The 23906-nt window shown below is 33.4% G+C and overlaps 1 protein-coding gene across 3 annotated transcripts in view; it reads left to right on the top strand.

Moving 5' to 3' along the window:
* The window catches only part of ADK (adenosine kinase), a 544441-nt gene that overhangs the window by 329337 nt on the left and 191198 nt on the right, over positions 1–23906 (top strand). The window lies entirely within an intron of this gene.

The raw sequence follows: 23906 nt of genomic DNA, 5'->3' as shown, positions 1-23906 counted from the left end.
GGGAGGGTATACTTTAAGGCAGCTTCTCCCTCTGGCAACATCTCTCCTATGACTATAGTATAAACATATAATTTATAATGTGGAAAAAAGAAGATCTGGTCTTTTAAAGAAGCCATTCAGAGTTAAGGGGTTTAGATCCTTTTTCTTTAGCATCCTGCAGTGAGTTCAGGAATGATGGTCATTAATATCTTGATCCTTACTTTTCATAAATTATGGGGTTTTTTCCCTCTAATGGTTCATTTGTCTGACTGCTTTATTTCCCACCAGAAATCACAAAATCCTTTCCTGTGACAGTATAATAATTTTCACATCTGATTATAGTGGCACATATACACAGAACATTACGCGTATAGGTTAGAAAAGAAGTAAGAAGAAGACGTTGAGAATAAACATCCTTGTAGAATTTATTTTTTTAATGTCATAATCACTAATTTAGGGAAAAAATGCTAACAATGGGTTGTAAATAGATTGTTCAGTGTTTTCATAAAGAATTCATTACATGCACAATTAGTTTCTAGACACTTGGCCAGTAGTTTTTCTAAAAAATATTTTTCTCTCCCTATTCTGACATGAAATGTACAGGTGTTATGCACAGCTTCTGTTGAAAAGACCTTCTGTTAAAATCAGCTGCGCCTAGCTTGAAAAATCTTGAGTACTTAGTGATTAATGTATTAATAGCACGTGTGAATGCCATTAATGTATCTAATTAATTTCATTATTAATACCTTATGTTTCTTATTATTAATTCCTCAAATGAAGACTTTTCCAGTTTATAACTACGTGGCGATTATTATCTAATTTTTATTTAATAAAGAATAAAGTGCTGTTGATAGTATTAATAATTCCTGCATTTAAGAACATGCTTTTAATATCCATTATTTTATATTTTTCAACTCTTATACCATATTTTTTAAGTGCCTTTGAGTGAAAGAAAGTGGTTTAAAAGAAGCTACTTGGAATATCTGTAATATCACATCTTAGTATGTTTACACCTGCTTGAAGGAAAGAGTAAATTATTTCCTGAGAACCCCGTAGTTACATAGCTAGTTCCACCTCTGATCTGCTCTGAGGCATTTAACCTCTCTTAACCTTGGTTTCCTTATTTGGAGGAAGTGGCTGTTGAGCCTTACCTAAATCATAAAGTGAGTGCAAGTAATTGTTTACTGAGAATTCTAAGAAAGGGTAATGGAAAATGTCAAGTATAAGTGAAAGAGTTATAACTGCTCTCCTCTCTGGAAGGAATTGCAGTTCACTCATTGAACTTCTATCATTTTTAAAACTTCTACCTATTTAAAGAAGAGCCATTTAACTCTAAATATATATTTTAATATATATAGTATTTTGATTTACTTCAGTAGTGATTTTTAATTAATTGAAGTATACGTCTTAAGCGTATTTTTTATTACATCTAAATAGTGGGTTAGCCAAAACCCAGTAAATAATTGGGGAATAGATTCTGCCAGGTGAATGCTAAAATGGATGATATATACTTTAAAGGGCTTTAACTTTTTTTTTTGTACTGATTTAAGACTGATAATTTATCTCTTTACTCATGCTAATTACTTGAACTTTTTTCTTGTGCGAGGATGGTCTACCACTAATTGTGTAACCCTTGTATAATTTACTTACTTTCTCAGAAATCCTTCCAATGTATCCCCTCCCCTTAACAGGCTGATATTCCTTTTGAATTTCCAAGAGAGATATGATATGCAGCTTTTAAAAATCTATTTGCCCCCTAGCCTTTTTTCAAAGAGAGCTTATTAACCTCTCTTGTGGAACAGATTGTGAAATACTAAGTTAGGTTGCATGTGGAAGAATGGTGGGAGAAGATGGTAGGAAAGTGGGTAATGGTAGAAAAGTAAAAATGTCAGAAGGACCTTATATTCCATGCTTAGGAGTACAAACTCTATACTATAAGCAGTTGGGAACCATAAAATCGTTTTAGCAAGGAGTGTGATATAACACTGTAATTTGGAAGAATAGTAGTGAGAGGGTGGATAATTGTACATTTGCAGTTAACACTGGATGCTAGTGGTTCCAAGGTAACATAAAGTGAATGAAGTATAGAAGACAACGATCTGCAAATATTCTTCAGTTTGTTGTTGCTTTTAGAGCTTAGAATATGTTGACAATTGTAAATTTGTTTCATCAACTATATTTGCTCTAGTTTATATATTACAATGATTTTAAGCAAACTTTTACTTTGGTTTTGTAAGCCAACATATATATGATCAGTCTCAAAGCACCCCATGTTCCTCATTTATTGATTTTCATTGAGCAAGTTTGGGTTTGGGTTTTTGTTTTTTAATGCTTTATACTAAAAGCATTTCAAATCTTCTACCCTTCCAGTAATAATTTCTGTCAAACACCTTTTATTACATACATGGTGATTGTTAAATTAGCAGCTCTACTATTTGGTATATGTACTTAAATATCCCTCCACTCCCCTCCTTCTCCAGAAGAAGGTAGCTTGGCTAGGGACTACTCCCAGATTACCAGGGTGCTGAATTAAGATGATTCTTAAGCTTTGGCTAATATCCTACTACTCTGTGTCAGTTTCCCACCTTAGTTCCCTCATCTGTAAAATGGAGGTTAAGACAGCACTTACCTCGAAGAGTTGTAAAAAGTCAAAAAAATACATAAAAGTGCTTAATAAAATGGTCTAACACATAGTAAGTTCTCAATGAATGATGCATTATACTGTTAGGGAATCATTTCCTTCTATAATGCAGAAGAAAAAGTTGGAGCATTAGAGTTTTTAGGCTTGTATTCAAATTCTGATTCGGCCGTCTATTAGCTATGTGATCCTGGACAACTCTAAGCCTCAGCTTTCCTATATGGAAATAAGAAGAATAATGTTTACTTCATTGGATTATGAGGATTAAATGAGGCAGCATATATATAGTGTATGGCATATGATAAATATTCGTTATATGTCACCTCCTCCTCTATAAAGGCTTTCTACGCCTCTTGCCTTGCCCCAGGATGTTAAGCAACTTTCAGATAAAACCATGTCCTCTCTGTCCTTGTGACACTCGTCAATGCCTAATGAAGTGTTCAGTAGAAAACAAACTGTTTGAACTCCTCTTCAGTTTTTCTCTACAACTGGGCCCCTTTAATTGAAAGCTGAAGTTGAGGCCAAGAATTGTTAGAAATCCCATTCAGATTTATACTAGTTCTCTCTTTCACCTCAATTCAAATGTGTATAAATCTTATTTTATATATGCATATACAATAATATATACTGACTTCCTTAATTGATAAAATGCCCACTTTTCCAATTAAAAAGCAGAGGTACACATTCTTTGAAAATATATTACTATAATAATTATATCATTTGGAATAATGAGATTGTATCAGTCTAGGTTCAATCAGAGAAGCAGAACCAATAGGTGAGATGTGTATATATACACACATACACATACACACAGATTTCGAGTAGTTGGCCTATATCATTGTGGAAGCTGGCTAAGTAGTCCAAAAACCACAGGACAGGCAACCAGGAAGGAGAGATCACCAGCAGGCTCGAACTTCACAGGCACCACCAGCCAAAACTGTCTTCCATAGTAGAATTTATTCTGTCAGGGAAACCTTGGCTGTGGGTTGAAGGCCTTCCAACTGATTCAGTCTGGCTCTTCCAGATTATCCAGATTATTGACGCCTTTGCTAGATGCCAACTGATTAGGGGTTTTAACTACATCTGAAAAATACCTTCACAGCAACACCTATGTCAGTGTTTGATTGAGCAGCTGGAGTCTGTAGCCTAGCCAAGTTGTCACATCAAAAACACCATCACAGAGGATAAATTTTTATGAAAGAAATAGCAAATTCAAGGTGTTTGGTCTTTATTTTTATGTATTATGCATGTTATATGATGTTCCGTTTTCTTTTAACTTTTAATTTTTTAAGAATCTGTTATGTGCCTAGTATTTTGCTATGAGTTTAAAGGAAACAGAAGGTATCTTAAGTTTTTTTTCAAATCTTAACATCTTAGAGTTCATGCAAACGCTTTGTGTGAAGTCATTGTAAGGATTGATAGCAGAGGTAGAACTTGAATCATAAATGTGATTTAGTTAACAGGAATGGAGTGATCTGTTCCCATTTGTGATTAAGCATAGATTGAGGCAGGAATATGTATGGTGACTAAGAGGATAAAAAGATGATAATACCAAGAGTACAAGTAGCCTATGAGCTTCCTAAAAGCTAGTATTGTGTGTTATTTATCCTTGTATCCCCACAGCCTGGCATAGTACCTGGAAAAAAGTGTTCAACAGTTGTTTGTTGTTTAAGTGGATTAAGTAATAACTTAAACCCTATCCGTGTTATAGTGTGATCCATCAGATGCATCCAGATCTGATTGTACTTGGAGTCAAAGCACCATATCTAAATTAGTATTGAGGGGGCCAGCCCGGTGGCGCAAGCGGTTAAGTGCGCATGCTCTGCTGCGGCGGCCCGGGGTGTGCCGGTTCAGATCCCGTGCACGCACCAACGCACCGCTTGTCAAGCCATGCTATGATGGCGTCCCATATAAAGTGGAGGAAGATGGGCATGGATGTTAGCCCAGGGCCAGTCTTCCTCAGCAAAAAGAGGAGGATTGGCAGATGTTAGCTCAGGGCCGATCTTCCTCATACAAAAAATAAATAAATAAATAAAATAAATTAGTATTAAGAATCAGTACAGTCCCAATTCCTAAATTGGAGAAAGTCATATTTTAACACATCTTCCCCCACAAGAGTGTAAACCCTTTGAGGGTAAGAATTATTATGCAGTTTTGGATCTCTTCTCAGTGCTTTATTGCTTTGCATTTAAAAGATACTTAATAAATATTGCTTGCTGAATTGATTTAAAACAGCATATAGAAGCAATCCAAACTTAGTTTTGTAATACATCTCCTTTGAGACTAAGAGAAACCAAAATATTTGAAATATATCATGTAATTGAATAAAGAATAGTAAACTGATTTTTTCAGTCTTCCTGCTTTATGTATTTAAAGTTTATGTTCAGTTATTTTGTTTTAAATCATTATAAAATTTCTCTGGTTTGAAATCTTTCAGTGAACAAGACGTCTCTTTATAGCTTTTCTGTGGAACAAAGCAAAGCAATTGAATATAAAGGAAAGCTGCTGTAGTTTTATCCTACTGAGTACAAATATTTGTTTGGGGATTAGAGGTTTATTAGATAAATGGTTTAAAGATTAATTAACTGTGCTATCTTTTTATCTTCCTATCTCATTTATAGGTCAGTGCTCTGTTAACACATAGAAATTGCTTTATTTCCCACCGTGTTTCTACTTCTAAGTATTAGAAAAATGTCAAAGGAACAACTGGACATCCTTTCTCCTTTTTTTTTTTTTTTTTTTTCTTTTGGTGAGGAAGATTCACTCTGAGCTAACATCTCTTGCCAATCTTCCTCTTTTTATTTTTGCTTGAGGAAGATTAGCCCTGGGTTAACATCTGTGCCAGTCTTCCTCTGTTTTGTTTGTGGGTCACGACCCCAGCATGGCTAGACGAGTGGTGTAGGTCCACACCTGAGATTAGAACCCATGAACCCAGGCCACCAAAGCAGAGCGCACTGGACTTAACCACTAGGCCACAGAGCCGGCCCCCCTTTCTCTTTTTTGTGCTTTTAAAATTGGTAAGAATTATGGTTCTACTGCTTTTTTTTTTATAGTTTAATTTTTTCATGGGATTTTGTGAAAAAAATAAAATAGTAGTTCTGCTTATTTTATGATTTTCTTTTCAATTTATCCTTATTTTATAATATCTAGTCAACCAATGACGTACAGAGATTTCCTTGTGGGGAGCGGGAAGGAGCAAAGAACATCTTACTCTGATGGCTTTTTAGTGATTTTATTACTGAAAGATAAACATTGTTTTATTGTTTATTTTAGCCAGTAAAGTGGTCTGAAACTGGGTAACAAAATCCAAAGCAGTGTATTTACTTTTCCACTTTTTCCCAGAGACAATAAAAGCAGTGTTCCAGTGGACCAATTTGCTAACTGCACTTTTTGGGGAGTACTGGTGACTTCTGTCACATGATTATGCATGTAGTGAAAAATGCTAATGATGAAAGATGAGTATAATTTCTGTTCCTTGAAATATGACTAAGAATTTAGAAATGAAACCTGTTTTTCTGAGGTGACATCCAGATTTGCAGTTCATTTTCATACCAGATGACCTGGTCTACTTTTTCCAGCAGTTCAGGAAAAAGGTGGGGATGGGAGAGCTAATATATAAGCAAAGCTACTAAAGTGACTATTTGAGTATTTCATTCCATCTGTCAAAGCTTCACTGGGATTAAGAATTTGGTACAAATGGATATAATTCATTCTCTTTTTACAAAGAAGTAAATGGTAGAACAAAAGTATCCTAAAATTAAGGAGTAAAGTGCCAGAAAGAGTGAAAGGAAAAAAAACAAAATACAGTATTTTTTAAAAGAATAATAACATAACTCTTGGTGTAAAAATGATTAGTATGATTATTCACTTACTCTTTCCTGTGTTTGATATTTTGGGAAAAGGGGCTTCAAAGAACTTCATCAGAACCTATATATTGATTAAACGTCTCAGTTGTCTGTTCTGTTTGATCATGGTGGACTAGCTATCATTAATTGCTCAGAGTGTAGACATTATATGTTACACAGAAATTAAGATAGATATAATCATACATAACTAAAAGAAAGATAGACACTACCTTGAACAAATAATAGTTATTTCAGTAAATTTGCAACTAAGAAAATAGACTTGGTTGACAAGAAAACATGAAAGACATATTTTAGATAAATTAATTTAAAATTTTCAGGTTAACCTATAATTTTATCTGCATTTGGATTATGTCATTAGCTAGAATGTGGAAATAGGCATTCATTCTACTTATCGACAGCTTCTACAGTACTGAATTTATGGTATAAAGCTTTGTGGTGCTGCCTTCTTTAGAGCTGTTAATGATTTGCTATTTCTTGCAGAATTTTTGAAGTCAGCCTGTAATTGATCAACACACCTGAATGTGGTGGGAAGAAATGAAGTTAGGCATACAAACTTTATTTTCATTTCAACATTATAAAACCATGAACTTATAAATAGCTGTAGAAACACAATACTTTGGATATATATCAGGAAATTTATAAATGAGAACTTCATATTGCTACAGAACGGTAATAATAATAAGTCTATTCAGTGTTTTCGAGAGCAGTCTTTTGTGGCAAGTTGATTCATGGTGAGCATTTCCATGTTGATTCTAGTTTATCTCATGACTGACCACAAGTTTTTAATATAGATATTTGATTTTAACTAACATATGGACTTAGTGATTATAATTAGAATAGCTCTTAAATGAAAAAAATCTTTTTGAATAAGTAATAGACAAATTTCTGGTTTGCTTCTTGCTGTAGGCTATTAAGAATTTTTCCCGATTTTTTTAGGTTACTATAACCTCTAAAGTTTTCAACAATGTGGTGGTAATATCCTCATAAAAAAGGAAGTGTCTAGGTTTTACTATAATAAAAGTTAGAAAAACTTATGTAAGCTTCATACTTTATAGATGCGTGTAGATATTTAATCAGATGTACTGATTTTTAAATTGTCTTCATTTTGAAGTTATTTTACTTTCTGATTATTTGTGCAAACAGTAGTTTAACATGGGCAAATGATTAGTCTCATGCTAATAGATATATGTTTAACTAAAATTCGAGAAAATCTTATAAATCTTTCTGAAAAATCACACAAACAAGATGATTTCTTAAAGGGTCAAGAAGTTATTAAATTTTAAAAGTATAAACACTTGGTACCATCCAGATGTTTTATTGAATTTTTTTTTTTTTTTAACAAAAGTCCAACTAGCGAGTAGCTAATTTGCTCAACATTTGAGATGCATTTCTGTAGGACTAAGAATATGCATCCTACCTCCCTAGCTATGGCTTTAATTACCTCAGCTTGGACTGATCAATATTTGATCTTTTTCCCACCGTGAAGGCGAACGTTACTTTGACTCTGTCCCTTTCTTTTCCTTTTGGATAATTTGCAGCCATGTGAGAATGGTTCATTTTGTTTGTTCTCTCTGGCTAGAGGCCAGGGGTCTCTTATTAGTATAATGCAGTTCATTGATGGGAATTTGTTGATCTCCTGGGTAGTTTTTCACAAATTTAAGGCAATTAAAAACTTTTATATGGCATTTCACTTGAAGTTATTAGTGGTCTTTCAGTGATTTTGCTTTTAAAAATTACTTTGTCGTTTTATTATTATTTCCTTTTCTTCTCATTTTTCTCCGTCCCTAACCTATAAAATTCTAGAAAAAGGGATTGAAGCAAACATTTCATTGATTTTAGAAAAAGTAACAACTTATAATTTAATAACAATAATGTTTTAATTAACAACTTTTAAAAGACTAATGAAATTTTTGTTTTGTTTTATAAGACCTATTTGTTTTAAGCTTCTGGATATTTATGATAGAAGCCGTAATGATTTTGGAGAACAAACAATGACAAGAATTGAATATAAAAATTATTTAATAATTGCTAAAAACTTTGAAAGCATATATATATATGTTTTTAAGCTTTTGTTTTTTAGTGAGGCAGAACTCTTTCTAAATTGGAGTTTTATTAATGTCTTAAAATTTTCTCATAGCTAGCAGATGTCCATATCTTTGGTTTCTTAACTTTTGCAGTGAATGGACCTTTCTTTAGCACGTCTGAAGTAAGAACACTAAATAAAGACCACCTAGGTCTTTAGGAATGCTACAGCATTGATTAGATAAAAATCTTTTGGCTTCATTCATACATACTGAGAATCATTGGTACTGTTTTGCTATTCTTTCCCCATTTAAAAAAATTGTTTATTAGAGTTGTTTTCCTGGTGTTTGTCAATGGCATAGTTTCAGTAACAGTACTTGATTCAATTTGTTTCATTAGTGTACTTATTATTGTGAAGAAACCATCAGTAGAGTGCATTTGAAGTAACTTGGAAAAGTTGTAAAGTAATGCAATGAGTATATGAAATGTTTTCAATTATAGAAACATTCTTGTGTTTTATATTTTTTAGTTAAAATGTGTAAGAATAATAAATATTTTTTAGGAGCTTCATGCTGTATTAAGGCAAGACTATTGTATTGGTTAAGAGGGTGTGCCTTGGAGTTAAATTATCAGGATATAAACCCCAGTTTCACTGTTTACTAGCTGTGTGATTTGGGGCAAGTTAACATCTAAACCTCACTTTCTTCACCTGCAAAATTGGGATGATAATATATGTAAGTTGTTACAACAGTGCATGACCCACAAGAAACACCAGATGTTTGCTATGAAGATATTTTTATTATTTACCAGACTCTCTTAAATTTTATATATGTTTGTTCCAAAGTTAAGTCAAAAGAATGCTGAAGAGAAGTTGGATCCTAATAAAAAGAAAATCTATATGTAAAAGAAATAATATATTTGACAAGTAGCTTATTTGGTATGATAAAGGCAGTTCTTTATAGTTCATTGGAATAGAACTATGTACAAAGCAACCTCACAATTTAGAAGATGTAGTTAACTCTTGCATTTATGATTTATATTGAGTAATATCTGCTCTATTCCTTAGTTGTTCAGGAACACCTTTGAGAGCTGACATTCTCATTTGTACAAGAAGTGAAGTGATTTGTTAATTCAGACGATATGATCGGAAGTTCCAGGTTTGATTTCGTGATTCATAAGTGACTTTCATTTGTGTAACGTGAGAAATATTTAACTTTTTTTTTGAAAAATATTACTTCATCTTAGTTAAATGATTATTTCTGAAATGATTTTTATCATCATACATTGCAGTGGCCTGGCTTTAAGACCCACAAAACTATTCTCTGCTCTTCCTCTAAGCAAATCTTTAAGGGAGAATTTAATTTAAAAATCTTTTTCACTTCCAAAAAAACCTTTTCTTGTCTGGTTTCTACCTGCCTCTCTTGCCTGTTTTCATACAATGTTCTCTGAGCTCCAGCCACACTGGACTTCTTTCAGGTTTTATTCTTCTCTGCTCAAATAACTGTCTCATATTCCCACCCTCCTTTACCTAGTTAACTCTACAGTTCCACCAGATTTCATTTCAATCATCATTTCCTGACTTGGTCAGTTCCATTTAATATATTGCCTCTTTTAAGTCCATGTGGCATTCAGAGGTTCAACAGCAAATATTAAGTGAGTCCATACTGTACAAGATACCCGGTATACTGCAGGAACAAAAATCCTTGCTTCTAGGAATCTCACTCAAGAGAGGCAAGGGAAAAGGATAGGGCATAATAAACAATTATATAGTATATGTATTCAAGTGGTAGTGAGTACTTTATGGAAGTCAGGTGGCAGTATGTTCTTGAAAGAAGAATAAACCAGGGAAGTTGGTAAGAGCTTGACTGGCAGAGATTAGGGGTGCTGTCTTTTAAACAGGATGTTCTTGGAAGATCTTTTTAAGGAAAAGATTTTTGACAGACAGAAATTATTTGAGGGGGCAAGTATATATCTAAAGTACCACTGTTCCAGGCAGGTGCAACGGAGAGTACCACATGCTTGATATTTTTGAGGACCAGCAAGCCTTTGTGATGAGAAGGGAGAGAATGTTTTGTGGCTCTAAAAACTGTTGTTAGCATGTAACATATGATGAGTAAGCATTTGTGGAATGACAGACTGATATTTGAAACATTGTTATTCTTGGTAAAACAAACGAACTATTTATTAACTGTTCTATTGATTGGCCTAAGCCCCTGCCTTTCAGACTGACTTGAAAAATATCAAGGATATGTCACATCTTCTTGGATGTAAAATTTTGGAGTGAGTGATTTTTTAAATTTTGTATGAAAACATTTTAATGCAGAATTCCCATGATTTTTTTAAAAGGATGACCAAGAAATTTTAAGTACAGATTTATCCCTCATATTTCTCATGGTCCCACACCACCACACCCCAGTTTGAAGTTACTGCTCTTTTCTATCATTCAGGAGTTGATACTCTGAGACCTATTCCAAAGAAAAGTTGGATGTTATCATTCAGTTTGGCTTTGGAAATTTTATTGCCCCATACTTCCAGTAAGGTATTGCAGGTCCTGTTTGGTATAGACCATTCTGTACACCACACCTGTACTACTAGCTCTCACTTGTCTCAGCCCCCAAGACAAACAAAAGTAAATAGCTTTCTTTTCCATGCTGCTTTCTGAAATACTCATCTACCTTACCTTTAGGACCAGCCCACAGACCACCTACTGGTTCTTCCCTAACCATAGAGTTCTTTTGATCAGTTAAAGTTTAATATGGGAAAAAACAAGAAATAATTGAACAGAACTTGACTAAAATATTTTTTTAAACATACATATATATATACCCTACCTTAAGATATGGTGAAAAGCAATTTTTCCCAAATTATATTCCATGAGAAAAGAGTTTCATTTTCAAATTAGCTGGAAAATGTAAGGATAGGTACAAATTGAACAGATTTCTTTACTGTGTGACAAAATCCTTTATTCACAGAACATCTTTTTACATCTCAAGGGACGCTAGGGTTCAGCAGGACACTGTTTGGAAAAATACTGGTACAAAAAATCAGTTCTCTGTAGTCAAGAGTCAAACATTTTCACTGCTAAAATAAGGCAGTTATTTTTTTCTTCTTGCTTAATTGCCATACCAACTTTTATTGGTTCTTTCTTGTCTCCCAATGATTTAAAAAAGAAAAAAATATCCCAATATGTTCCCACCCCACTCCATGATCACTTCTTGTTTTGAGCTTCCCTCTAAGTATTTGTCCTCATAATTTGTCCTCATAAACTTTAACTGATCAAAACTCATAATTACAGTCACACTTTAAGAAATAGAAGACAGTCTGTTTTATTTTCAAATTTCAAATTAGAAAGAAATTTGGGTTTGGAAGCTTGTTTCTCTCTCTGGCTACCTAACTGTTCCTCTACCTCAAGGAGAAAATACTGGGAAAGAACACCTGCTATTGAGCACTCTTTGAGCATTATTCTCCCAATCTTACTCCAGTAAAAGCAGTTTTTGATGGAAAAACAAAAAAGTCCTTGTTTTGATACCTCTGTGTACCATAAGCTACATGTTACTAATACACAGACACACACACGCCACACACTCGGTCTCTCAATCTCTCTCTCTCTCTCTCTCTCTCTCTCTCTCTCTCTCTCTCTCTCACTATTTTGGTTGTTGGAGGTGGGGAAGGTGGAGCTTATTTCGTTTGTTGTGCTTATGAGTCTGCTATTCTGCAATTGTGAAATTTCAGACATCAGTATATTTAATTTGTGGGTTTGATTTTTATTTTTTACCTCACACACATATAGTATTGTTGCTTTAAAAACAAGTTACAAGAATGTAAAAAGATTGTAGTTTTTTTCAGATGTTCATTAACTCCATTAGATTTTTTTATAATACAAATAATAGAGAGATTCCTGTTTAAGGGTGCTTAGTTTTTTCTAAAATTTCAATTATGATTTTATATTCAATGTAATTGGTTCCATCTCGCTCAGAGTGCCAGCTTATCCTGTTTGCCTTATCCCCATCGTGTACAATTTAGGCACTCTGCTGCAAACAACTGTAGTATAAGCAAAATTGTCCCTAACAAACATGAAAATCTGCAAGGTTTTTGTTTGTATCTCTTCCTTTGTGAAATTGCCCCTTCAGAGTGACATGATGTGATGCGAATGTTTTTGTGAAGTGTTCTTTTTATTCCGTGAATTACAAACAGTTTAAGAAAATATTTAAAGTAAAACTATAATGATTAGTCCTAGTAGTCTCCATTTTACTGAGAATGGCTTTGTCAGAAATTATGTCATCACAATGGACTGTTAGCCAGGAAATTCTGTCTAGCAGATGAATGAATTCAGAGTACTGAGTTTCTAATAAAAGACACTATTGTAATATTGAAATACTGCTGGTGGGGGTTGCCAGTTTTTCTGTCTTTAAATTTACAGAACATTTTCTGTGATTAAGGTAAGGAATACTTAGAGTAAGTCCTTAGAGTAAACCGACTATAAACTTGAGAAACCAGAAATAGAAAATGATATTTCCTTTTAACAATGCCATTTAAGTTCCCAACTACTCCTGGTTCAGCTGCCAGACACTTGTTTCTTTGTCTCAAAAACTGTTAGCAAAAAACAATAAGTATACTTCTTGCTTTACTCAGCTAACATCTGATTTTATCTGCACATTGATTCCATTTTAAAACTTTTCTCACCTTCGTATTCTGAATGGCCTATGAAGCCCTCTGTTGTGATGATTGTCAGAACAAAGACTTTGATTCTTTATTTTGGAAAGGAAAAATATCCTTACAATACTATTTGCACTTCATTTAATTGTTTCCTTCCTATTTAAAATGTGGAGTCTTTTAGATATATCTCTGATCCTTCCCTATGTCAATATTAATTTTTTTGGTAACTCTATTGCAGTAGCATAATGTCTTACAAACATGTATTCCCTTTATGACTCATGTAGAGCTTTACATATAGTAGGTATTCAATATAATGGATGCTGGTTTGGAGCTCATACATTTTCTAGGCTAAATATCACTCTCCTGCTGTTTCATCTACTTTCTTAGCTAGATTTATTTTAACAGGTACTAGACTTCATGACTTTTTACAATTAATGGTAAATTCAGTATGCGTTATCTTCTGTAGTAAACATAGAAAAACGTTTTTGCAATATTACTCCCAAAATCTTAGCTTCTTGACTACTAATAAAATATCTTATCTCTATGAGGGTTTTATTGTACAATAATTACAGCATTTTTATGTGCTCTATCATAGCCTGTTAACTAAAAATAAATGGGTACGTAAAATGGAAAATGAAATTATCCTGTTGCTTGAAATATCTTAACTCAGGTTTTATTACAGGTTGCATATGGTATCTGTTAGAACTTTGAACCTATCTTGGTTGTTGAATTATTATGTGGATTAACTGTTGCATTTGAAAGTTCTTGACTTTGAAAGCATATGTCTGTTTTAAATCTTATACAAATGCCTTATAGGTTTTGAGAACAGTCTTATCTCTTTGTTGTGTCTTTTTGTTTGTTTGTTTGTGTTTATACCAGAACTCCAAGAACATTGCTTTGGATAGTTTTTTGATGTCATTAATATATTTTAAATTCGATAAAGCCTATTTAAATTATTGACTTATTGTAGGGGACATGAAATTTTTTTTAACAATTTGGAAAATTAGAGGTTATACAGCATATTAAGAAAAAACTCTTTTATCATGGTATTCCCAGAAAAATTAAACTTTTTTTAAAGAGTACATTTGAAAGAACTTTTCTAAAATTCTATAGATCAATCTACAGAGAAAACAGTATAGGAAAAAAGGTTTTAGAAAAATACAGAGAGATCACATTTTTCTCCTAAAACTAACTACTGAAGTTTCAGAAAGTAATTCAGTAAATAATGTATGTTTCATATCTAATTTTAAAAATCCAAATAATTTTTGTGTTTTTCCCATCAGGTAGAGTCTTATAGTTTAGTCATAGTTGAGTCTTCTACTTCAAAATAAGAGAACAAGATAGTTCCTTGCCATTCACAAATTTAGCTTTCATGGTTTGACTCACATTTGCTGTGATCTTAGGTAGTGAATGAGTCTAGTCAACTATGTAGCATCTGACATATTTTATTCTCTACAGCTTATCAAATAGCAATTGCCCTTCTGAAATGATAAGAACTTGGATTCTTTCTGAAAAATTACCTTTACATGAGAAGACTATAGCAGAGACAAAAAACTGGTTAGCTTTAAGTTTAGAGATACATGTAAAAGAAAGATGACTTGCATATAAAATTTAAGATAAAAACAAGTTTTAATTAGCATATCCATAATTCATGGATTTAAGGATTTGTGATGGTCTCAGAGCTGTCTTCTGGAATTCCAAGATAGTAATGACTAAAGTTTCCTCAATAAACATGGAAAACTACAACTAAAGTTCTTGAGAAATTTCTGTCTAATGTCATTATTTTGTCTTTGTATATTTTTAAAACAAAGAACCTCTATATACTATTTACCCTGATTTGCCAATCTTTTGTACATTTTCAGTTGTATAACTATATTTTCTCCTTTTTACCAGGGTTATTAGAAGGCAACATCAAATCTCTGTTGTACAGCTTATGGCATACATTTAAGGTTTATTCTGTTTATTCTTCTTTACCACTAACTTTTAGTCATGGTCTTGTCTTTTTTTACATCCTTTTAAACCAACTTAATCCTCAAGGAATTAGGCAAAGTGTAAATAAAATACTAATAAAACTCAAGGAAATGTTTTTAGAAAAAAATCGGATTGTTATTTGAGACCATATAGATCCTAAATGTATTGTAAGAGAAAAATCATAAGCAAAACTTCCTAAAGGGATGTTTACTGAATTAGAAAGGACTTTTGCTTTTATAATTGAATTGGTGTATTCTTGGACACTTCTGTACACGTGTCACTTGTATGCTTCCAAAATTATATATATAAAGTATTTGTATTAATGAACAATGACTACCAAGAAAACTTTCAGGAATATACATAAGATATATTTTATACATGACACTCAAATTTTTATGTGTTCTTTTTGTTCTAGTTTCTGGAAATTTTCATCTTTGTAAGAATATTGATGTGAGTGTGCTCTTAGTCTATTAAAATAGCATCTGTAAATAATTCATGGTTGATATTTTAGGGTTTTAGTGTGTATTTATTTCCATCATACCTTGAAAGACTACTCCATGAACTTTAATTTTAATCATTTTTACTCAAGAGGTACAGAGGCAGAGAGGTTCAAAATATACCTTTAGAAATACTTAAATGTAAATGTTTTTTATATGCTTAATTCATTCCTATTAAAGGCTTATTATGTGCCTGGCACTTTTCTAGGTGCTGAAAATATAGCAGAGACCAAAACAAATAAAAAGTGCTGCCCCCCAAGGAGCTTACTTTTTAGTGAGTGAAGACTTTAAACAAAATATATAGTATATTAGATGATAATAAAAACAATGGAGAAAAATAAAACAGAAAAGGAGGATAAGCAGTACTGGGGCCTGGAGAGAGGGGTTACACTTTCAAATAAGAGCATTAGGGAAAGTCTCACCCAAGAAGGTAACATTTAAATAAAAATTTGAAGAAGTTAAAGGAGGCATACACATATCAGGGTGAAAAACAATCTAGACACAGGGAAGAGATAGCAAGTACAAAGGCTCTATGCCAGGAACATAGCATGTTTAAGAAACAGCAAGGAGGCTAATATGGCTGGAATGGAATGAGCAATGGGAAAAGTAGTAAGAGATGTAGTTATAGAGGGAAAGAGTTGAGGGGCATATTAAATAAGACTTTATAGGCCGTTGTAAAGACTTTATTTTTTTATTCTGAATGAAATAAGCCTTTAGAGGGTTTTGCGTAGAGAAGAGACGTAACCTGTCTTATATTTAATAGGATTTTTCTGGCTGCTGTGTGGACAAGGAACTGATGGGGCAAAGATAGAAGTAGACAGATCAATTTGGAGGGCTTTGCAATAATCCAGGTGAGAGACACGGTGGCTTGGACTAGGTTATTGGGAGTGGAAGTGGTGAGAAGTGATCAGGTTCTGAATATAGTTTGCAGGTAGATATAATAGAATTTGCTGTTGGATTGGAATTAAGGAGAGAAGGAAATGAGTCAAGGATGGAACGTCCATTAACTGAGATGGAGGAAATGGGAATAATTTGGTCTAGTTTTATATAAATTATGGAAAGTTTTAAGCTCATAGCCCAGTGTCCTTTGGCTAATATAGCCCCTCGTCCATAGTGAGTGAGTGATAGGTATGATTGACTAATTTAATATTTCTCTTTGTCTCAGACTTGATTTAGACTTAGACTTTAACTTCTATGTTTATGAGTGAATTGATTTCCTTTTAAGTTCATTAATTTTTTAATTTATGTTTTATAATGGATTGTAAAGAATATTAATGGAAACACAACTTGAGGTTCTTTTCTTTCCTTACTAACATTAAAAAAAATAAGCATATATAATATTTTTTTGTCTCATTGACTTACTTGTACACCTTCCCCCTTCTCGGCAAACTTGTTTGAAAGTATAGTGTGACACATTATGTCATGGGTATACTGGAGCACATGTGTTCAATACAGTTCATAAATGGAAGCAGCTGGTTTCCTGTGTAGTTAAGATGAGGCATGCACACAGCTGAGATCTTCAAACTTAAGAATTCGTTGAACTCAGTTTCTATCCTGTGTAATCATGCTGTGATTTCAATTAGTACAAATGTGTAACAAGCTACTTAATGGCTTAAAAAATTATTTTGTTTCAAGAGCTGCTAGACCTGGTTAATGTTTTTCCCCCTGCCCTATCCCCACTCACCCAACCTGCCTCTTAAAAGAGAATGTTACACCTATAGTCTTAGTTTTATACTCGATTCTGAAAAGGCCTTGGCAAGGGAAAAAAAGTTATCATCTCAAAGGGGAAAGCTGAATTCATACACAGGAACTGCAGGATTACTTTGGCGTTTTACTAGTCCCTTGTAACGCTAGCAAGTCCCATAAATACCTAATGGCAAAACAGCAGAAAATGAGATCTGCAGCAGCGTTTTGAGATCGAATTTATGTTGCTGAACATTTTTTTGAGGTTGAGTGTAAAGGTCAAAAGAAAGTGGATAGATTAAAGTTGCTGATTTTTGCAAACTTAAGGCCACGTTTAAAGGTTTCTCTTTCTATAGCAAGAAAATTTCAAGATAAATGGCTTTGCTTCATTAGCTGAAATGTCATGTCTTCATTTAATATCTGTTACATGAGACATTTAGTGATTTAGTAGTATTTACATGCAATAAATAAAATCTTCAATCCAATTAAACAAATCTAAAATTAATTTATGAAATTATAGATCTTCCCAAGAAGAGTAAGATGATAAATGAGTATATACATGGTTGTATTACTCTGTATGTGTATATTTTATTTTGTTTATTTATTTATTTATTTTTGTGAGGAGATCAGTCCTGTGCTAACATCTGCCAATCCTCCTCTGTTTCTGCTGAGGAAGACTGGCCCTGGGCTAACACCCGTCCCCACCTTTCTCCACTCCATATGGGACGCCGCCACAGCATGACTTACCAAGCAGTGCGTCCGTGCGTGCCCGGAATCCGAACCCGCGAACCCCAGGCCGCCGCAGGGGAGCGAACGCACTTAACCACTTGCCCCACCGGCCCAGCCCCTGTCTGTGTATATTTTAAATGATTAATTTTAGATAATTTTGGAAAATATAGAAGAAAAGTTTCCCCTTTGTAAGTATAGGTTAATGATCTAGCAATATAATTACTCACATTTTTTTTTCCAATTATTTCGTCTATTACACTATTTCAATGAAGGTAAATGACCTCAAAGAAAGGTAAGTAACGTCTTTTAGTATTAAAATAAAATGCATGGATGCCTTCACTGATCCCTTTACCTTCTGAATAATCTAACACTATATCACTGTTGTAAGTCTGTATCAAAGAAACTATGAATTACTAGGGTACTTCATAGTCGGTGCAGGGAAAAACAATGAACTGCAGTTTCTGGACACCTGTGTCTTAAGTTAATTGTACATAAAGCCACAACAAGTGTTAACCTAAAGTTAATAGATTGTATCTCCAGGGCTTTCCTTGTGTCTTTGATTTCACAGTCCAGATCGCCAGTCACTAATACTTAGAATCCAAAAGAATGAGATAAAATTTTTTGACTTATTACATTCAGTGCTGCAATGCAGTAAAAACTGTGCATGAAAATTATCCAGATAATTTCATAGTAGAAAAATAATATATTAAATCTTTTCTCTTTATGGTAGTTGAGTAAAACTATTCATTTTTATCTGTAGGAAGTGGGATTATAGGCGACTTTGCACTTTCTATTTTATGTTTTTCTCTATTTGAATTTTTCATGACAGATATTTCTTTCATAAAGACAATATTAATTTTCACTATTTGTTTTTGTTTAAAACTGTGTATTAAACATAAGCTGATCTTGTAGTGTTCTGGAATCACAATTTATATAAAAAGATATTTTTGTATGATAGTTGTTTGCGATCGCAATTCATTTCTATTAAATTAGGTAACTATCGTCTTAATGGAACTAGATAGAGAGGGGTCACATATCTCTTTAGTCACTGACAACTAGTTCTTGAACCCAGGTACCCGATCTTTTTTTCCTTTATACCACATTTCCTCATTAGTTCTCACTACACTGTATAGGCAATTTCCTTCTCTTAACTTTTTGTATTTTATTACACTGTTAAAGTACAACTATACTTCTCTTGTCAAGTGCCCTTTTCCATTCAGTTCAGCAGTCCCAGATGGTCAATTTTCTGACTGGGGAAAGGGAGAAGGTGGTGTTATAGCTGGTGGTATTAAAAGGCCTTTAGGAAGGTAGATAGATGTACAGTTACGACTCTTAAAGAGAGCCTTCCCTCACTGTCTCTTCAAAACAAGGGCTGTGCCTTAACTATTTAATATTTTAGCTAGCTACAGAGGCAATCAGTAAAGTTTATGATATATATTCTGTATTCGTTAATAGAGCTTTTATAAAGGAGTCAGTATTGTGTACTAGATAGAGCATTGGATCACAAATTGAGTTTCAAATATTAATCATAGTTTTGCCACTAATTTATATAATGTGCAAGTTTAATAAATTCACTGGATATACACTTGTCATAAAATTGGAAAATGAATAGGATTATCTTTAAAGTCTCTTCCAACTCTGAAAATCTATAATTTTTTGAACATTTTATTATGGAAAATTTGAAATCATACACAAAAATAGGTAGAATAGCATAATGAACCCTTAGGTACCCATTACCTACCTTCATATGTTATGTACATTAACAGTAATCCCTTAGTAAATTCTAATATCTAGTTTACATTAAAATTTCGCTTGTGTCAGTAATAATTTATAGTTTACACTTGTTGTTGTTTTAGTCAAATAATAATCGAAAAAAGGCTTGTGTGTGTGTTTTATCATCTAGTTTTTTCATTTTCTATGTGTATGTGTGGTGAAAAACACGTAACATAAAATTTACCTTTTTAAGTGTACAGTAGAGTAGTGTTAACTATATGCACATTGTTGTGAAACAGATCTCTGGAACTTTTTCATCTTGCTAAACTGAAACTCTATATCCATTAAACCACCTCTGTTTTCCCTCCTCCTCCAGCCCCTGGCAACCACCATTCTTTTCTAAGAGTTTGGCTATTTTAGATACCTCATATAAATGGAATCAGGCAGCATTTGTCGTTTTGTGGCTGACTTATTTCACTTAGCATAATGTCCTCAAGTTTCACCCATGTTGTACCATATAATAAGAGTTCCTTCTTTTTAAAGGCTGAATGATATTCCATTGTATTTATATATCACATTTTTTTTTATCCATTTACCTATTGATGGAAATTTAGATTGCTTCCACCTCTTGGCTATTGTGAATAGTGCTTCAAAGAACACGGATCTTAAAGATCTTGCTTTCAGTTCTTTTGTATATATACCCAGAAGTGGGATTGATGGATCATGTGGTAATTCTATTTTTAATTTTTGAAGAGCCTCCATACCATTTTTCTGAGTGGCCACACCATTTTACATTCCCACCAACAGTGTACAAGTCTTCCAATTTCTTCATATCCTCATCAACACTTGTTATTTTCTGTTTTGGGGGATTTTTTTTCATAGTAGTCATCCTAACAGGTGTGAGGTGATATTTCGTTAATGATTTTCACTTTAATTTCTCTAATGATTAGCAGTGTTGAGCACCTTTTCAGATGCTGTTGACCATTTGTATATCTTCTTGGGAAAATGTCTATTCAAGTCCTTTGCCCATTTTTTATTTGGATTATTTTGCTGTTATTGAGTTGTAGGAGTTCTTTATGTATTCTGGATATTAAACCCTTATCTGATATATGGTTTAAAGTTTGGTATAGTCCCATTTGTCTGCTTTTGCTTTTGTTGGCTGTACTTTTGGTGTCTTATGCAAGAAATCATTGCCAAGTCCAATGTCATGAAGCTTTCCCCCTGTTTTCTTATAGGAATTTTGTAGTTTTAGGTCTTACATTTAAGTCTTTAATCCATTTTGAGTTAATTTATGTAGGGTGTAAGGTAAGGGTCCATCTTCATTCTTTTGCATGTGTATATCCAGTTTTCCCAATGCCACTTACTGAAGAGACTTTCCTTTCCCCATTGTGTTGAGTTGGCATCTTTGTCAAAGATCATTTGACCATATACATGATGGTTGGTTTGTGGGTTTTCTGTTGTGTTCCCTTGGTCTGTATGTCTGTCTTTATTGCCAGTACCATACTGTTTTGATTACTGTAGCTTTGTAGTATGTTTTTTTTAAACTTGTATATCTAATTGGCTTTATTCAGTGATTCATGAATCGAGCAGCATCCCATCAAGCAAGTAGAGAGGTATTCCATGTAATATGTTTTGAAATCAGGGAGTATGAGGCCACCAGCTTTGTTTTTCTTTCTCAGGATTGTTTTGGCTATTCAAAGGTCCTTTGAGATTCCATGTGAATTTTAGGATTCTTTTTCTTTTTCTACAAAAAATGTCATTGGGATTCTAATGGAATTGCATTGAATATGTAGATTGCTTTGGGTAGTATGGACATTTTGACAATATTAAGTCTTCCAATCTGTGAACATGGGATGTGTTTCCTTTTATTTTTGTCTTCTTGAGTTTCTTTCAGCAATGTTTTATAGTTTTCAGTGTACAAGTCTTTCACCTCCTTTGTAAAGTTCATTCCTAAGTATTCTGTTTTTTGCTATTGTAAATGGGATCATGTTCTTAATTTTCTTGTTGGATTCTTCATTGTTATTGTATAGAAACACAACTGATTTTTGTGTGTTGATTTTGTATCCTGTAACTTGACTGAATTCACTTATTAATTCTAACAGGTTTTTTATGGAATCTTTTGGGTTTTCCAGAGATAATTTTACTTCTTCCTTTTCTATCTGGATGCCTTTTATTTCTCTTTCTTGCCTCACTGCTCTGGCTAAGACTTTCAGTACTATGTTGAACAGAATTGGCTAGAGTGGGCGTCCTTGCCTTACTCTTAATCTTAGAGGGAAACCTATCAGTTTTTCACCATTGAGTATGCTATTAGCTGTGGCCTTTTCATATGTGACCTTTATTATGTTGAGATAATTTCCTTCTAATCCTAGTTTATTGTGTGTTTTTATCATGAATGAATGTTGAATTTTGTCAAATGTTTTTTCTGCGTCAATTGAGATGTCATCTAATTTTTCTCACAGACTCTTCTTTCTGTAACAGCCCTTTTCCTCCCTTCTTCGCCCCCCTTTTTTTTTGTATGCCATTGATTTGTCAGAAAAGCCAGGTCATTTGTCCTACATGATGTTCCATATCCTGGATTTGGCTCAGTGTTTCCTTGTGGTATTGTTCTTCTATCATCTGTATTTCCTAGTAAGATCTAGAAGTTTACTCTTCGATATGGTTGCCACTAACTACATATGCCTATTTACATTTAAAATTTTTTAATTGAATTAAATGCCTCCACCAGAGTAGTCACATTTCAAGTGCTCAGCAGCCACATTTGGCTAGTAGCTAACCATATTGGACAGTGAAGATGAACATTTCTATCATTGCAGAAAGGGGAATGATGTAAGAAATTGATATGACGTCTTTTATTTTTTTCCATATTCTTGCTAAATGAACACCATTTTTAGGTATTGTCAGACTTTCTAATTTTATTCAATCAATCATTATTTAGTTAACAAAAATGTTCTCACCACATTAACAAAAAAGGTAACTGTGAGGTGGTGGATGTGTTAACTAACCTTATTGTGGTACTCATTTCATCATATATACATGTATCAAATCATCACATTGTAAACCTTAAGCTTACACAATGTTATATGTCAATTATTTCTCAATAAGTGGAAAATCATTATTTATATCAATACGAACTTATGGATATTTATTTAATTCTTTGGGTTATAATCCAATACTATATTAATTTTATTGCTCCGATTCTTGCTTAGACCATTGGGAGCTCTTTCAAATTGGCTTCTGTATCCTTGTGATAGACCCTATCCTTCATTTAACACTTCCTTACTCTCTGGTACTACAAGATACTCTAGACTTGCCATACCCCAGCCTATTTCTCCAAGGAACTCTTGTTTCATTTATTGAAGAATGGTGTTTAGCAACCAACATCTAGACAGTAGATGTGTTCATTGCTACTGGCTGTCGTTGCTTCTAGGTTCCCTCAGCAGATAGAACTAGGAAATATATTTATGTCTACTTGCTTATGTGTACACACAGTATACTTACTCCTATACCTATCTATCTATCTGTGTGTGTGTGTAAGCATGAGTTCATAATGGTATCTCTGACTAATCCAGCACCAGAGTTCATTGTAGCATTTCTCTTTTGCTTATTTGTAAGTTCTTTCTCTGATAGTGAGAAAGCTGGTACTCATTATTTGACTTATATTTACTTACTTGCTCAACTCTGATATACCTGTAAATAGTTTCAAAATTACTAAATTGTTCTCCTCTGATAAACAAATTTACCAACTAAAGTACAGTGTTTATGTGCAGTTCTTTTTGTGTTTAGCCTTACAGAATCTAAACCAAGTACTGCTTGCCAGAGTTATTTAAGTTAGCTTCTTTTTTCCCTCCCACCTTCAGTAAGGTTGTAGTATACATATGTAATACAGTTAGACCAATTTGTCACTGTTAGCATTCCATCTAGGTTTCCTCAGCATCCTAATTGATATTTTGAAGTTTGCATTCCCTAAAAATAACTCATTGTGGTGTACAGTTCTCTAGGTCTTGACAAATAAAGAGTCATGAATACACTTCTAAAGAACCATACAAAATAATTCTGTCGCCCTAAAAATTCAAAGTTATTGCTCCTTTATAGACAACATTCCCCCCATCCACAGCCCCTGGAAAACATTAATCTGTTTTTCATCTCTACAGT

This window comes from Diceros bicornis, chromosome 6 (genome assembly GCF_020826845.1).
Source record: "Diceros bicornis minor isolate mBicDic1 chromosome 6, mDicBic1.mat.cur, whole genome shotgun sequence".
Taxonomy (NCBI): Eukaryota; Metazoa; Chordata; class Mammalia; order Perissodactyla; family Rhinocerotidae; genus Diceros; species Diceros bicornis.
The sequence above is the reverse complement of the archived record's forward strand: the minus strand, read 5'-3'. Positions and strand labels throughout refer to the sequence as shown.